General features: G+C 45.5%; 1 long non-coding RNA gene across 2 annotated transcripts; it reads right to left on the reverse strand.

Annotated features, from left to right (window-relative positions):
- Window positions 1–73: 73 nt before the first annotated feature.
- Window positions 74–16831, reverse strand: LOC123368856. 2 transcript variants are annotated; one of them, XR_006578918.1, is made up of 4 exons: window positions 16520–16831; window positions 13469–14928; window positions 4637–4773; window positions 74–264 (listed from the first exon to the last, which is right to left on the reverse strand). It is a non-coding gene; the product is annotated as an uncharacterized LOC123368856 (long non-coding RNA). The 2 variants fall into 2 exon arrangements; XR_006578917.1 differs by lacking the exons at window positions 13469–14928; window positions 16520–16831 and adding an exon at window positions 6517–8956.
- Window positions 16832–17949: the final 1118 nt, after the last annotated feature.

Genomic DNA, 17949 nt, shown 5'->3' on the forward strand with positions numbered 1-17949 from the left:
AACTGTTTCTGGGGAACAGAAGGGAGGAAAACATAATAAACTAAACTGTGTACTATCTTAATGATCAAATACTTCCCTTCAGTAACATTAATATACTTTTATCCTGTAAATTCCTGTCTCTTTGTACTGATGGCAGAAAACTGTCCCCCTTCCTTTTCCTTCATATAGAGAGGGCCATAGCAACTGTGTACTGATTCCATTCAAAACAACAGCTATTCACTAGGACTTGCTTCAGTGGAATTAACTTCTTGTTAGAACCAGCACCTATAATGAAAATGTGTTGATCCAGGGTAAGTAGTAATAGCAGTAATACTGAAACTACTATAAGTTTGGTGCCCTTCAGTGAAAAAGAGGCTCAGCACTTTAGCACACACACACTATAGGTGGGGCTGGTAGCTCCTCCCATTATTAGGCTGACATTTCCCATTATAAGACTCAGTTTTCAGTTTATCATTTTGCCAGATTTTAACTACTGGGGCTGACATTTTTCCAGGCTGGGTGTTGTCTTTCAGCTGAATTGTTTTTGTAAAATTTCAGTCAGCAGAGTCTGAATATTTTCAAAAATGAGGCTAGAGAAAAATACTTTGTTCTGCCCTTTTCTTTGAGAGGCTCTAGCACCCAGATCCTTTAGACAGGGCCTTGAAATGTGGCAGGGAGCTAGCCTTTGGGTCAAGGATGTGCTTTTTGGTGATTAAGGAGACTGGCACTGAGACAGCACAGACTACCTTAATTCAGCCATTTCTTTACTTTTGAGTGTTTGATTTTGCAGCCTTAATGTTCTTTTAACATAGTTTTTTGTATACAATATAAAGTTGCAGTCACCTCTAGTATAAAACACACCTATTGTTAAATAGCACACAATACTACACCACAATTTAGAAAAATCACAAACATTATTCAGTTTGTAATTGCACACAATGTAATTAGCTCTAGTGAAATTTACCCAGTAAACTGGAATTAATGTTTCTCCACAAAGTGCCATGAAATCTGTTTTAAGTTTGATATGAAACCAACCCTCCAATAGCAGACTGCCCCTTCATATCATGCTGGATAACCAGTTCAATTCTAACTCAGAGAAATGTCACCTCCTGAATTGCCAACACACTATTCTATTCTAGATAGGTTCTATACCACATTTATCACGCTGGTATCAGTGCCTTCTAGTAAGGCATTAAGCAACATGACTAACATCTGTCATGTGTTTATCCTCTAATCCTTCCCAGGGGGAGATGCATGTGCAGTGGAATGTCTTGTTTTAGTAGGTTTATGTTGTGCGTTGCTATACATTTGTTAGAGAGGGCAATAAGCCTTGCAGTTGGAACAGAAGATGGTCAGGTTTGTGATGATCCTTAGTTCCTTGTGGCATTCATTCCAGTCTCAGACCAGCCCCCAGAAAAGTTCTGTCTCCTGCAGAGATGCATATTTTTACAACAGATTTTCATTGCAGGTGTCCTACGAAGTAGCAGCTAGATCTGACAGCTTAGTTTCTGAGATTTAATCTGAGAGCAGTGTGAGTTTAAAGGCCTCTCGTCTATGAAGACTTTTTTGGTGCACAGTAATGCCAGCTCTTCTTTTTCTAGCAGATAACTACTCCTGAATTTGCAGAGAACAAGGTTAGCTTTATCCAGCGTTCAGCAGCACTGAAAGGTGAAAGTTCCATTTCCAGTCTCAGCCTACTATGTATTGTCTTGCTTCTGCTGTGCTTTGACAGCATCTGATAATATAGTCTGTATGTTAGCTCCATAAAATTAAACTGATGCTACTAATCCATTTTTTCTCCATTTCTAACACTAATATTTGGTCTTTTGCACAGTTGCAATTACTCCTGAAGTTCTTACCTGTATTGGCGTCAAACTGCCACACTCCATAAAAACTCTGGTTTCCACACAGGCTAAGAGATGTCTAGCTGTAGTTGCAAGACTTAGAGCTAAGCATTTAGGGGGAAATGGAGGTAAAATTTTCAAAAGCACCTAAGTTACTTAAAGCCTAAACCTATTGAAAGTCAGTAGGATTTAGGCTCCTAAAGTACTTAGGAAATTTTGGCCAGCTAGGCATTTCCCCATGAAGGCTCATAGTGCTCATCACACAGCTGTGATTTGTATGTTAAAGTAATAATCCTCTTTGTAACATGTTAAATACTTAAAAATAAGCCTGTCATCCACATCTTCCTTGATCTGAAAGAAGCACAGCTAATACTGCTTTTCCTGTAAACACTCTTCCGATTGTCCCCTTGTAGCACTTTCCTTGACACTTCTAAAAAAGGTGTCCTTGAGATCCCTGGGATGTGATCAGTCGACGGGGGTGGTTATACATTCAGAGAGCTGCTCTTTTTACAGCAGACCACACTGTTCAAGACAATTTTGCTAAGAACCTAAATTGGAGTCTAGACATGACTAATTTGAAAGGATTAGTGTTGAACTGAAAGTTTCACAGTGCATGACAATGTGTACTTGGAAGTATTAGTAGGTAGGGGAAATCAGGGGGCTGAAGTATTTGGATTAATTAAAAGTTATGCATGCCCAGAGCTTGATGTTTTGCTTTTTCTCCCTCTCCCCTCCCCCCAGAGGGCCACTGACAGCTGTATGACAGTACTGTAATATATTCTGCTGCCTGGACCAACCATAGTGGTTTCAGCACTGGTTAGTTACCAGTCACGAACGTCCCGGTGCCAGTCCTCTGCGGAATGACACATCTGCTCTGGATCTCCAGGAAAATTGGCAACACTATTGGCTACTTAATTTGCACTTTGTACACAAATTGAAAAGCGGCATGATTCAAATGTGAAATGCAGAAACCATGGGGCCTGAGGAATTGAACTCGGCTCACAGTTGGAAGAACATGCACATAGTGTCATGCTGTTGAGAAATATTTCAGTGTTTTCTCATAAGAAAACAGTTACAACTCATAACTTGCTGCATCTTACTTTGTGGGCAGATAGCTGGCTGAGTTTATTCCATTGTGTGTGGTCAGTAAACTTTTCCTAACTAGCCAGCTTCAGAAGCATATGCTAAATTTTTCCAGATGTAGACATGCTGGTGCAAGCATAAAGAAAGCACTATTCAATGGCTTCAGTTATCCCTCTTTGTTAGCTTTGCAAATATACAAACCCACTGTGGGACAACAGAGCTTGCCTCTGGAGGGATCTTTGTTAAAGGTCAGAATTCAGATGGAAAAGAGAAGCATTTCTGCACATGGTTTGTGTTACCTCAGCAGTTCTCAGACTGGGTCGGGACTGCAAAGTAGGTCACAACCCCATGTTAATGGGATCACCAAGACTGGCTCAGACTCACTGGGGCCCAGGGCCAAAGCCAAAGGTTTGCAGGTTACTGGCCCCCTGCCTGGGGCTGAAGCCCTTTGGCCCCCCTCTGCCCTGGGGCTCAGGAAGACTCGGGTCCCCGCTACTGGGGTCCCGTATAAATGTTTGTTGTCAGCAGGGGGTTGTGGTGCAATGAGGTTTGAGAACCCCTGTGTTATCTCATTTCAATGCTGCTCATGCCTAGGTTTCCTCACCAGAAGTTGAGGTTGAAGCATTAGTCTCATCCACAAGGGATAACCCTGGATGCTGGTCTTCTCACTCAAGTGCAGTGTGTGTCATTGAGTTTAATATCCACTATTAACTTTTTTTTTTAAGCTGTATCCTTTGAGTAGTACAGGGTCTATAATATAATGGTCATTAGTACCAGCTGTAAAACACTGATCGTTGATGCTGGTGGAGAGATTGCATGGCTGATAGGTACAGGAAGGGGATATAATTGTAGCTGCTAACAAGACCATGTGTTATCTGTTTCCCCACCTGCATATGGCTTCAGTATTTCCATTACCTTTAGTCACTAGAATCTCTTTTATTTAGTGGAATAGGGGGAAGATGGTTTAATTATTACAGTGAACTTGGGGCATTGAAGCCCCATAGATGGCCACCGATCTTTTCGGTAACAACTACTGGCATTAAGTCACCTAAGCGAGTGTGTGTCCCACTAGGTAATCGACATCCTCCTTATCTCAAATTCCCCCCACAGTGCTAACTGGCTACATTATTCTTCATTCCTTGCCCTAAACTGTTCTATAAGATTGTTCTCTACTGTTCAACTGATTCCATGTTTCTTCCTTGAGACTGCCTGCTAGGCAAGGGATATACAGAGATCCCTTCATCTCTCTCACGTGTCATTTGGAGCTTAGTTGATTAACCTGTGGAGCACACAGAGATCCTGGAATGAAGGATACTAACTGAAATACAAAGTAATTATTACCTGATAGCTCTACAGCTGAATAAGTCAAAAATTGCAGATGCTACCAAAAACTAAGGAAGAGAGGGAAGAAAACAAATGTAACTGATATAACACTGAGGTTAAAGTTAAAGTGATGCCCTACTCTAGAGCAAAAGTAAACACAAAAATATCTTCAGCTAAAATAGATGCAGAGCCAGGGCAAACTGGTTAAAATACCATGTATAGTACATTACAGAAAGCTCTTTTATCTAGATTTATGATAGCTACTCTCAGTAATCTGTGCCTTGAGTTACATTACTCTTTCTATGTTACTATTGAAAAGATGATCCTGCTGGAGACTGTACTTGTACACACATCATCCTAAGCATTGTTAGATCAGACTAGCTAGTGCTGATGTTCTAAGGGTTTACCTCTGTCCCAGTATGTTTTCCAGTGTTCAGAGATGTTCTTATTTGTCACTAGTGAGGTAGTGTCTAAGGTTTCTGGTGTAGCAACAGATAGCATCATCACTGCAGCCTAGACCGGAATGGCATGACACATTGCCTGTCTGAAAGCAAAGGAAACATTTTCAACGTTAGCACGTTGCAATGTGAATACAACTCACTGCTCGGTAGGCAGGCAACAGTTTCTTAGTGTTATCATCCTCAGTTCCCATTTATTTCAGAAGAAGTTGCTGCTGCTCAGGAACTTAGGCCCCAGATTTTTTTTTTTTTTAAAGATAAGTACCTAAAATTCCAGGCCCAATTCCTGTCCTCCTACTTTCCCCTGTAAGTGTTTTGGAGCAGCTGTTCTGGTTTACGTTGGGGGCTATTTAGCTGTTTTACAAGGCTGTGTACATCTAGGGTGCTATGTGATAGCTCAGTGGTTTGAGCATTGGCCTGCTAAACCCAGGGTTCTGAGTTCAATACTTGAGGGGGCCACCTAGGGATCTGGGGCAAAAATCTGTCCTGCTAGTGAAGGCAGGGGGCTGGACTCAATGACCTTTCAAGGTTCCTTCCAGTTCTAGGAGATTGGTAATCTCCCATTTTTTTTTTTGTCCACTAGGAATGAGATTGAGACAACCAAATCACATCAGAGTACCAGCCATCAGCTAATGGCAACATTTGGTGATTACCAAGGGGCTCTCAGTTGGTACGTATCTGCTTTATTCGGCCTGTGCTCTGAGCAGCTTTGCTGTGTTCCCAGCAGAGCTATTTATCCATTGTGACTGCATTAGTCCACCTCTTTAAAAACAAATGTCCATCTTAAACAAAAACTCCCACCATAGCAACTATTTTCATATATTTATCAAATCCTGAAGGTTTCAAGCAGGAAGTGGAACAAAAGTAATTTGATTCCTCACATATTGTACTGCCCCCCTCAGCTCACTTCACGCTGATGGACAGGGGGAGTAAGGGTGGGGTCACTGTGGAGGGAAGAGTGAGTCGGGGCCCTGTAGAGGGCTTGGGGGAAGGCCAGTCTGAAGAGTGGCCTCAGGGGAAATGATGAGCAGGGGAGGTCGTTTGGGGGTGCCTGTGAGAGACTGCCCCAGCAGGAGCAGAGCTGGGCTTGGGGACTTAGAAGGCGCACACTGGGGATTTTTAAGGTGAAAGCTAGACGTACACTGGAGCTTTGAAGGGGAAGAACTTAGCAGGGCAGGGAGTAGCAGCAGGCCACCTTCTGTACAGCTGGTTTGTATTTAGAGTGACAGGCTAAAAGCCTGAGTGCTGAATTGCTGCCATTAGCAGTGTGGGTACATGAACTAGGGTGAACGTACGTCCAGCTGTGGCAGGGACAGTCTCCTTTTTAAGCCCTGTCCCAGCTGTCTCCACTCCCCCCCCCCGCCCCAAAAGGAGGCATTTGTCCCATTTGCTCTTGCTGACTTGATCAGTTGGTAAGAGCAAACTAGACAAATGCCTACTTTTGTCAAAAGAGTCAGGTGTGGTGCGGGGAGGCTCGAGCAGAGATGCCAGCCCCCCGCAGGTGGGGAGGCAAGGCTAGGGGGAGGCAGCGTTCCAGTATGTGGGGGCCCTGCACATGGTTCCAACCATGGGCATAAGCTTCCTGAGGGGGGGCCTTCCAGGTTCCAGCAACTGGCAATAGCATCCAGGGAGAGGGGGCCCTCAGGGTGTCCCGTTTTCTCTTTGGGTAATATGGCCACCCTAATGAACTGATCCATCAGGCCCTGATTGATGGCTGAGATCATGGGAGCTCCTGCTCTCTGACAGCGCTGTGCAGCTGGAAGGTAGGATTGGGGAGTTCGTTCTCCCTTCCAGTGCTCTGTAATATGCTCACAGTGGTGCTAACATACCAAACCACTCTTGTAAAAGAAGCTGCCCTCCGAACAAAGCAGGCGTCTCGCATCTTGTTCCACTTCTAAACCCTGGGCCACGTTTCCCCTTTTGCCCCCTGACTCCTCCCGTCTCCGTGCACACTCTCACCCATGGAGGGAAAAGAATGAGTTAAGGGAGCCGGTCACAAGGTGGAAGCGGCTGGAGGAGAGAAGGAAAGCAGTCACGCAAGGAAAACAGTGCTAGCTTGAAAGGGGCAGGGTTCTCACGCATTGCCGTGTAACCCTGTCATCTATCTTGTCGCAGTCCAGCCCTCCTGTCAGTATTAATCCACAGCGACAGTGGATTAATCCTCCCCTCCACACACTTCCCTCCCAGTGTGAGACAGTTGGGGGCGGGGGCTTGGTCCTTTAGCCAAGCAGCCTGCACTCCCCTGGCTCACACTTGCACAGAAACAACAGCGAGTTATATACAGCAGTGATTGGTTTTTGATTACACATGCCAGAAGGAACTTTTTCATTTCAGTCCCTTCTTTTCACTGGCAGGACATGCTGACAGCTCCCTCTGTCTGCCAAGCACCCCTCCCACTCCCTTCTCAGATTTAATTATGCAAAGGAAAGCCCATCAGGCTGTGGGTAACATCCCTGGGTGCACTACCCAGGTTACCTTACTCTAGCAGCTATAGGAGACACTATTTAGAGTCAGGGGGACGAATTTCTTTCCATGAGATTCCACTGACTCCCAATGCCGGCTGAAGTTCACAGGCCAGAGTGCGAGGCTGGAGCATTGTGAGCTCTGCGGATGAAACACAGGCCCTGTCAAGCCTGGGCTGTGAGCTGCGTCTGGAGGTTGTGTTTAAACATAGTTCCAGCTAAACTGGGTTACAGCATGGCTTGCCCACTCAGTGTGTGTAGGGCTGGACTGTTAGAATCATGTTTTCAAAACCTGGGCTAGCCTCAGCAGTAGTCAAACCTGTTAGAAATAGCTCACCGGCACCAGCTATGCTGCAGCTATAATTGAGTCTGGGTACCTGGTTACAACATACATGGTCGTATAGAGGGGACTTAATCATGAATAGAGACCTACCAAATTCACGGCTGTGAAAAACGTGTCACGGACCGTGAAATCTGGTCTCCACTGTGAAATCGGCTGGGGAGAGGCAGGACTGGGGGTCCCCCAGCCAGGGCTCCTACCATGTGCTGGGCTCCAGCTGCTAGTCCTGGCAGGGTTGGGAGGGATGGGACTTCATCTTCTCCTACAGGGGCTGCTCTCTGGGAACCTCCCTCAGCTGCAAGATTCTCTGTGGCTAGTCCCTGTACTGCCACCCCCACCACACTTCTACCCCGCTCAGCTCGGGGGTTGAAGAGGCCTTGGGCGGCTGTGGTGGGGAGAGGGGGAGACCACAGGACCCTGGGTAGTTGCTCACCTGTAAAGCTGTCCCTGCCCCTGCCCAAAAAGTGATCCTCCCCATACCATGCACCCCTCTAATCTGCACTGCCTGCTGCTCAGCTCGGAAGGCAGTGCCGCCATCATCATCAGCAGCAGCACAGACGTAGGGGTGGCAATATTGTGCCCCACCCCCCTACAACCCTCTTTTGGTCAGGACCCCCATGGTTATAACACCGTACATTTCAGATGTAAATATCTGAAACCATGAAATTGAGGATTTTTAAAAGCCTATGGCTGTGAAATTGACCAAAATGGACCATGAATTTGGTAGGGCCCTAATCATGATGACCTAACTCCTTTGAAACCCTGTGCTGCCAAAATCTATAGATGATTATGGGGGCACAGTTACAGTCTGTCCATAGTGCCAACTTTTAACAGGGCTAGAACCCATTCCTGCAGACTAATAGGCTACAGGGCTTTAAACTGAGTTTAAACATGGTTTCCAAGCACAAGGCCTGAGTCTCCTGTCACACACCCCTGTGTAAATCAGGCGTCATGCCCCTCAAGTCAAAGAAGTTACATCTGTGCAAAAACCAATGTGATAGGAGACCCAGGCTTTCATTTCCTACCCCTTTTTAACCAGGGGGTCAAAGAATTCATTCCACCACCTCACTCTTGACACATCTCTGAGAGTGGGGCTGACAGTGCTGTTTATCAGTCAAGTAAACCCCAGAGGGAATGAGCAGAAAAGAAAACTTGAGAAGGGTAAATCCTCTCAACTAAACCCAGCGCTGACATGGATTTTATGACAGATTTGGACTGGCACAATTCATAACTTGCTGAGCACTGTACCTAACGCAATAGCAACCAGCATCCCCTCTCAGCCACAGGAGTAATACCAGGAAACAAGAGGGAAAGGAAGTCACCTGAGATGTAAAACATTGTCAGTTTTGTTTGCAACAGGGGTAGCACAAAGATTTGGCAATCAAGTTTAAGTACCAGCTTGCGGTAATGAAATTACAGTAGCTGCCACATTTAATGTGCTGTTTTCACAGGCCTTGGGAGGCAGGCCAGTCCTCGCCCACAGACAACCCGCCAACCTTAAGTATGTTCTCACCAGCAATCACATAACCCAGCATTTGTGAAATCCCCATCGCATTGTAACTCTCAGGAACCAATCCATGCAACAAACCTCGATGCCAACTCTGCCCACATATTTACACCAGCGACACCATCACAGGACCCAACCAGATCAGCCACAACATCACCGGTTCATTCACCTGCACGTCCACCAATGTAATATACGCCATCATGTGCCAGCAATGCCCCTCTGCTACATACATTGGCCAAACTGGACAATCCCTCCATAAAAGGATAAATGGACACAAGTCAGCTATCAGGAATGGCAATATACAAAAACCTGTGGGAGAACACTTCAATCTCCCTGGACCCACAATAGCAGATGTAAAGGTAGCCATCCTGCAGCAAAAAAACTTCAGGACCAGCCTCCAAAGAGAAACTGCTGAACTTTGGTTCATTTGCAAATTTGACACCATCAGCTCAGGATTAAACAAAGACTGTGAATGGCTAGCCAACTACAAAAGCAGTTTCTCCTCCCTTGGTGTTCACACCTCAACTGCTAGAAGAGGGCCTCATCCTCCCTGATTGAACTAACCTCGTTATCTCTAGACTGATTCTTGCCTGCATATTTATACCTGTCTCTGGAAATTTCCACCACATGCGTCTGACAAAATGGGTATTCACTGTGATGATAGACCCAGGCCAGTTGGGAACAGCAGAGTAGTAGAAGGGAGATACACTACTGTCCACTGGAGAAGCAGGCATCTGTTCCCTGAGTGACCAGAGCAGGGGGTGCTCCATGATAATGAAAACACCTGACTCCAATTAACCTGCTAAGAGTCAGATGAGGCAGTTAAGCACCTGACTCTAATTAAGGCCTCTCTGATGCTATAAAGGGGTGCCCAGGGAGAGGTAGTACCTCTGATGGGGGGGGGTTGTCGTACTCCTTCAGGGGTAGTCCGTCCACTTTGGTCCCCACCTGTCACTCAGCTCTCACCTGTGGCTCCAAGTAGCTGCAGCATGCACAACGGCCACACCCCGGGCAATGGCTTCGACAGGCCGGCCAAACCAGGTGAGTGTAACTGAGGGGACTCAAACCCTCAGTGAATTAGGGATATGCCTACCCTGCATGCGACATCAGCTCCGGTGGACTGGACGAAAGAGATCACTAAGATCCAATGGCCAAGGCGGCGGTTCTGCAATGCTTTGTGGAGAGCGAAGGGCTTGACGAGGCACAAAAGACGTCAAGGCCATCCACTGCAACCAAAGAAGTTACCAGTCGTGATGATTTTTCGTACCATTGGTGTCTGGCTTCTAAGGTTGAGAGAGTGGGATTGCTCCTGTGCAACGGCTCTACCACTTAAAAAGCTTTCACGCACAGGTCCTGTGCAAATCATCAAACATCATCATCATACCTTTGTCATCAGCGGATTGCTGGACTACCAAGATGCTATAAAAGGGCTCACTCCAGTCAGGCCAGAGGAAGTGCGTGTGAGGGACTGGGAGCAAGAAGCTGAGAGTGAGTAGACATACTACTGGAGGACTGAGAAGTACAAGCGTTATCAGACATCAGGAGGAAGGTCTGGTGGTGAGGACAAAGGTGTTGGGAGGAGGCCATGGGGAAGTAGCTCAGGGCGTTGTAGCTGTTGCACAACTGTTCCAGGAGGCACTCTAGACAGCTGCAGTCCACAGGGCCCTGGGCTGCAACCCGGAGTAGAGGGTGGGCCTGGGTTCCCCCCAAACCTCCCAACTCCTGATCAAACACAGGAGGAATTGACTTGGACTGTGGCTTCTACCAGAGGGGAAGGTCTCTGGGCTGTTTCTGTGAGGCAAGCAAATCTGCCAATAAGCGCAGGACCCACCAAGGTAGAGGAGGAACTTTGTCACATCACCCACAAAAGCTCATGCTCCAATATGTCTGTTAGTCTATAAGGTGCCACAGGACTCTGTTGCTTTTTACCGATCCAGACTAACACAGCTACCCCTCTGATACTTGACACATTTTATTGCTCACCTAGTTTATTTGGGTTTCCTTGCATTATACCTGAATTCCATTTAGGCAAGGGTGACCAGATAGCAAACAGGGAAAATCAGGACTTTTTTTTTCCCTGGGGGTAAGGGTGCATAGTTTTCTATATAAGACAAGTCCCTAATACCAGGATGGTCCCAATAAAACCAGGATGTCTGGTAACCCTAATTTAGAGAGAAGGACCTTTCCTGGGGAGGAGGGAACGTGAGTGGGGAGAACAGCACCTTATTTTTTCATGGCTATGTCAGGTCAAAGCAGCCTGATTCCAGAGCAGAGAACACAACTGGAATCTCTCTTTGATTAATTAGTGACAGCAACTTTGCATGAAGCCAAGCTGGCTAGAAATGCACAAATGGCTTCCTGAAATCTAAGTATTCAGCCTGAATAATCCAAGCCATATTTAGTCTCCAAGTGCGATGGGGGAGAGGGCCGGAGTGAGCTTCCTTCAAACTGTAGCACACAATAAAAGAACTATTTTATCCTTGATTGGCTTTTCCCATAGGAGTAGGAAAAATTATTTAGGGATCTCCAAGGGGCTATAAGTAGAAGTAATGGGCTGCAATTAAGAAAAGGTAAATTTAGGCTGAATAGCAGGAAAGTTTCCTGACAGTGAGATGATTCATCTAGAGCAGGGGGTTGGGGCAACCCGATTGCTTTGACATTTAAAATGTCAAGACCACCAGAAAATCCACCGTAAGAACAAACCTGCTCTGGTAAGAGAAAGAGTAGGATCCGTCAGCTCTTTACCATTTTATTTTCACTGTCCTGCTCAGAGAAATACCTTAACACCACACTCTCCAAAGGCCCAGCTACAAACAGTTAGTATCCTCTTTGTTCTGTTCTTTTGTGCTTTCTAATCATCCTCATGCATGCTGGCTTCTCTTTATAGGCTGGCTGAGTTTCTGAAGCCCAGAAAATCCCTATAAATCCATTTCTGTAGATTATTGCACTCAGGAGCAGCTTCCAATTCACCCTTTCCTTCTGTTTTTCAAACTGTATCATGAGGTCTACAGAACCATGACTGGTGTGGAGACAGTGAATAAGGAACTGTTATTTACCCCATCTCATAACGCAAGAGCTAGGGGGTCACCACATGAAATTAATAGGCAACAGGTTTAAAACAAACAAAAGGAAGTATTTTTTCACACAACACACAGTCAGCCAGAAGAACTCGTTGCCAGAGAATGTTATGAAGGCCAAAAGTATAACTGGGTTCAGAAAAGAATAAGATAAGTTCCTGGATGGTCAGGGATGCAACCCCATGCTCTGGGTGTCCCTAAACCTCTGACTGTCAGAAGCTGGGAATGGGCGACAGGAGAGGGATCACTCAATAATTGCCCTGTTCTGTACATTCCCTCTGAATCATCTGGCACTGGCCACCTTCGGAAGACAGGATACTGGACTAGATTGCCCACTGGTCTGACCCAGCATGGCCACTCTTATGCTCTTATGTAACTGCATGTGAGATATGGGCAGATAAGGACTTGTTCTTTCAACCACTTTGACAGTCACCTGTGGCACTCACAAAGATGTCACCACTCTTCTCAACACCCCTTTTAGTACAGATCTGACTTTACAGTCAGTAAGAAAATGACAAGCCTAAAAAGGTACACCAATAGTTCATATTCCCTACTGCAGGTTTCACCATTCTTTGTTCCCAACAGTTGAGGGAGTCAAGCCAGGAGGAGAGAATTTGACGCACGTGTTTCCAACATGAGTGCATTGTATTTCTCTGGTGATATATAAACAAGCCTGGGTGCATGACCATGGATGTGTGTTTAAAGGCATGTCTGCTGGCATATGAATGTGATACCAACAATAAAATAGTTATCATAAATCCATTATTCAGTGCCCTCTCTCCAAAGCACTTCAAGCGCACTGCAATAGTTAACAGAATACCCAGGAAGCCCACCAAAGAAAGACACAAAATCCAAACAGCTCAAACACCACACAATAATAAATACTAAAAATAATAATAAACAATGCCTAGGGCCAGACTGTGAAATGCTGTTACTGACACTTCCATGGGACTAGTCATGGGAGTAACGGTTCATCCATGGGCACTGAGGTTTCATGGTCTGGCCCACAAGACATGCCATTATTATAAACATGCAGGTTTACACCAGCAGCCATGTGTATGAACACCAGAGATCAGGCAGATTGCGTTCTGCTGGAACTCCGTTGACCTCTGGGGGGGTTACATCAGGAATGGATTTGGCCCCAGGTGTTTAATAAATGAGAGAAACAAAAAGGGTTTAGGAAAAAGGGAGGAGAATATGGCAAAAAAAAAAAAAAAAAACTCCAGAGGACCTGGAACTCAACAAGCCTCAGGGAAGGGACAGTCCTGTTAGAAAGTATCTGGCGAGGAAAGAGTCCTCACTGAAACCATCACTCCCTGGCATATAGTAGGAGGGGATGCTCACCTCTGTGTAAGTTGTTGGTAAAAAAGGTCAAGAAAATCCCCCAAACTCTACCTGAGCCTTCTGCGGTCTTAGCTTGTTAAATGTCAGTTGCTGTTTGGGTCACTGGTGGAGCAGAAAATCTGTCCAGGAGAGAGCTGAAAGAATCACAGAATACCAACCATCCAATGACACAGTTCAGTTATGATCCTGGCTGTATGACAAAGATCTGTATGTCTGTAACAAGAAGGGAGAAGGAGAGACCTGCGGGAAGAGAACAACAAAGAGAGTAAGAAAGAAAACACACAACAGCACTCATAGTTTTACTCCTGCAGGAAGGGCCTGGGAGCTCCAGCATTCGCCTATAGTGACTTCTACTGATAGTCACAGAGCCTAGCCATGGCAAAGCCCTACTAGGTCTTCTAGTCCGACCCTTCCAGTCCAGGAGCCTTCCCTGTTGTATATTTATTAGCAATTTAACCAGCCTGTGTTAAACCCATCAATTAAGAGGGCTTCCCCCATTTCCCTTGGGAGAGTCTTCCTTATCTGCAAGGTGTTTGGACATTACTGTGTTAGAGAACCACAGGCCACTCACATTTCAGATGTCTTCGTATGCAGCCCATTTAAAGTAATCATAAAGGGTGGGGGGGGAATGTGCACAACAGGCATCTGAGTTGCAGGAAGATAGACCTGAAGCATAGATCTGCCTAAGTACAGAGAGATCTGCTCAGCAGCCTGGAGCAAAGAGATGGATGTGCGTGGAATCCAGCGTTCTGGTTTGCATAGGGCAGGAAAACACACGTTCTCCTAGGTATTCCTATTCCTTTGAAGCACAGCGAACATAGAGCATTCTGGATGCAGTATTGCCAAGGGGGGACCATAGAGATCACATCAATGGAGGCAGAGGAAAGGCACCATGAACATGGCTGACCCCTGCTCCTTTGGGCATGGGGAGATCCCCATGGAGAGGCTAATTATGGTTATGATCTATGGATCTGTGCAATATGAAATGCGAAGAATGACCAACAGAATGTGGAATAAATGCATCACGTTAATATTAGGCTGTCTAGCACCAATTTTAGTTTTGTGCTGATCAGCCCCAGCGGTTAATGACTCTGTCTGGGGTTTCTTCCAGTTGCAAAAAAAATACTGTTGGGCTATTTGTTCAATGTGTCCACTGGGTAAGCATATTGTCACTGCAGTTTTAACAAGTGTTACAGAATTTACTATTTAAAACAACAGTCATAACAGTTTCATTTATAGTGTAAATTGCAAACTTGGATCATGATCAAACATTTCACTTATTGCATTTTATACTGTGCTCACCATCTGAAACTAATTTCATCAAATGTATTGGCTTATTGTTTACAATCGGGCAAGTCCTACAAAATACTGAACTAACTGATAAAACAGTGTTAAACACCAGTGTAGCTCTACCGACTTTGTTGAAAGGTACCAAACACTGAGGGCAGAACGAAATCTTAAATCCAGAGCTGTTAGAGACCCCTGCTTGGCTCTGTTTCCGTTCACTGGCCCTGTGTGATGGAAGAGGGGAAAAGCATGTTTAGATTTACTTAGAACCACAATGTTTTATTATTTTATTTGTACACATGGGAGCACAGTAAGAAGTTTGTGTGTTTCCTACGGAAGATGAGGGTGTGTTTACTTAGCCTCTCGCTCATGCCAATTCCATGTTTATTTTATACTTATAAAGATAAAGATAGACACCTCAAAAGGTAGGAAATGCTAGAATTAAGATTGCCTGTGAAACCTTAATTCGACCCCCTTGTGCATATTACATTATGATTCAGTCTTTAATTTTGTGATCACATTCTATTTTTTCTACAGGATTCCTGCCTCATTCAGTGCAGAGGGTGCATCGTGTTCACTTAATAGGAAGCTATTTCATATTTATTTTTATCCTCATCATTCAGTGTTTGGACCCATGCCACATGTACTGCACATTTTCTAAACCCTGCACTGAATACAGAATTAACTTCCCCATGGGCTTTTCAATGGTGCTCATGGTAGTCTTATCCTCAGCTTACAGAGGGGGAACTGAGGCATAAAGTTATTAATGTCAGAAGTGTCCACTAATTCTGGGCTCCAATATGAGACTCCCAGATCCTGATTTTTCAAAGTACTTAGCATTATGTAGCTCTTTATATGTTCAGAACACAGCTCTCACTAACTCCATCTGCAGCTGTGAGTGCTCAGCACTCCTGTACATGAGACGCCAGAGTGTCAAACTGGGTACCCAGAAAATGAGGAACATGCAACACAATTAGTGGCCATCTGTAAAAAGTTTGGTTTAAGTGACTTGCCCAGCATCGCATAAGAACTCTGTGGCAGATGCAGGGACAGAATCCAATTCTCCAGGATAACATTCAACAGCCTGAACCATGAAACCACCCTTTCTATTCCTGCAGTTCCCTGCCTCAATCATTTATTTACAGATCTTCCAACTTCTGCAACAAATGAGGTAGGATTCTTGTCCAACAGTCTCCATCACTACACAGCCCGGATTCACCTCTAGAGCAGGTATCACTATAGGAGGTGTGACAGGGGCAGGCCAGATGGCTACAAGAGCGTGGTCGAAGGTAGATACATTAGCTCCAGGTTAAGCATATCCCTTTACCCTGGGTAAGATAACAGGGGCTATTCCAGAACCCTCAGGAACTTTCTAGAACTAATTAAGGCAGGCAGGCAGGCTATTAGGACACCTGTAGCCAATTGGGAAGTTACTAGAATTAATTAAGGCTAATCAGGACACCTGGTATAAAAAGGCTCTCACTCCAGTGACTGAGGGTGTGTGTAAGGAGCTGGGAGTGAGAGGATGTGCTGCTGGAGGACTGAGGAGTACAAGCATTAACAGACACCAGGAGGAAGGTCCTGTGGTGAGGACAAAGAAGGTGTTGGGAGGAGGACATGGGGAAGTAGCCTAGGGAATTGTAGCTGTCGTGTAGCTGTTCCAGAAGGCACTCTAGACAGCTGCAGTCCACAGGCCCTGGGCTGGAACCTGGGGTAGAGGGTGGGCCCGGGTTCCCCACAAAACCTCCCAACTCCTGATCCAACACAGAAGGATCTCTGAGGCTAGCAAAATCCGCCAATAAGCGCAGGACTCACCAAGGTAGAGGAGGAACTTTGTGACAGAGGATGAGACTCACACGTTGCAGTGGGTTTCCAGATATTTGTGGCCAGCAGAGGAATTTTGAGACTCAGGAATATTGGGTACCATTCCAGGCTTTGGAAGGGAGTGTGCTGTTGCAGTCACAGACCTTGCTAAGCCCTGTCCTCCGCAAGCCTGTCCTTTTTTGCTCCCATCTTCTAGCATGTCCCTTCGCCACCCAGTTTGTTGAGCGTAACAGGGCATTTGGACAAAGTAAATGAAGGAGGCCAGGAGTACACTTCCATGCCCTCTGAAACAAAGAGGCCATCAATCTGCGAGCATGTAAAGGACAGGCAGCAAGTGAGAGAGAACACATCTGGGGAAGACAATTGACAGAAATATTGATGCCCCCGCCCACTGCTATTTTTAATGAAAATTCTGTCCAATTAAGCTGACCATGCACAGACACATCGCTGGGAACTTTAGGCAGCTAATAAATTATTCAAGCCCTCTCTGGAAATATCATTTGTTTTGAGACTGATTTATGGGCAGCAGCAACAAGCCAAAAAACAATTACATTCAGATTCTTTAAGGGGAACACTGCAGAGAACAGACCCAGACTTTATAACTAGAACAAAAAACAAAACCATCTCAGGTCAAAACTGACTATATTTGCTTCCTCAGAGACCCCAACATGGGATCAGATCCTGACAACACACGTGCCATAACTTTACTCACTTGAATAGTCCCCTGAAGTCAATAGGCCTGATTCTCTTGCTGCCCTGCACCATGTACACCAGTGCAAAGTGGGTGTAAAAACATCCTAACCCAGAATGTTCTAGGGAAACCAGGAACATTAGTGTCCCCAAATGTTTGTTCCAGGAATATCCAGACTGGTATGTACAAGGGTGTTAGGCAACTCGAGTTAACCAGCAATCAACTAGAGATAAAACTCTAGTGTAGACATATCAGTTGAGTTGTATCTTACCCCACAAGTAGCTCCACTGACGTCAGTGGAACTATTCTCAGTGCAAAGTACAAATCCACACAGGTAAAGATATCACAGTCTGGTCACTAATGACAAGAGTCTCGGCCTGCGATTTGAATGAGTTGTAAAAGTTATCTGTCAGCACAGTGACCCTCCTTCCAACGTGGTGAGAGACCAGAACCCAGAATTGGGAAATTTCATTCACCTGATTTTCAGTTCCTCCATCATAGTTTCATGGGCCCTCACTTTGATTTGGGGCTGACCTGCACCATGCACAGCTCAGGAGGGGAGGTGAAGGTGCCTACACCACCTTTGTGACCCTGGATTCTGGGTAGCTGAGACTGGTTCCCAGTTTAATTGATGACTAGTGCTTCTCCCCTGCCCACCCTACTCCCCAGAAGCCATGTCAGTTATAAGACAGTCTGGTAGTTTTAGCTATTACTGGGTGGTTGTTGTTTT

Source organism: Mauremys mutica, chromosome 4, assembly GCF_020497125.1.
Source record: "Mauremys mutica isolate MM-2020 ecotype Southern chromosome 4, ASM2049712v1, whole genome shotgun sequence".
NCBI classification, from domain to species: domain Eukaryota; kingdom Metazoa; phylum Chordata; order Testudines; family Geoemydidae; genus Mauremys; species Mauremys mutica.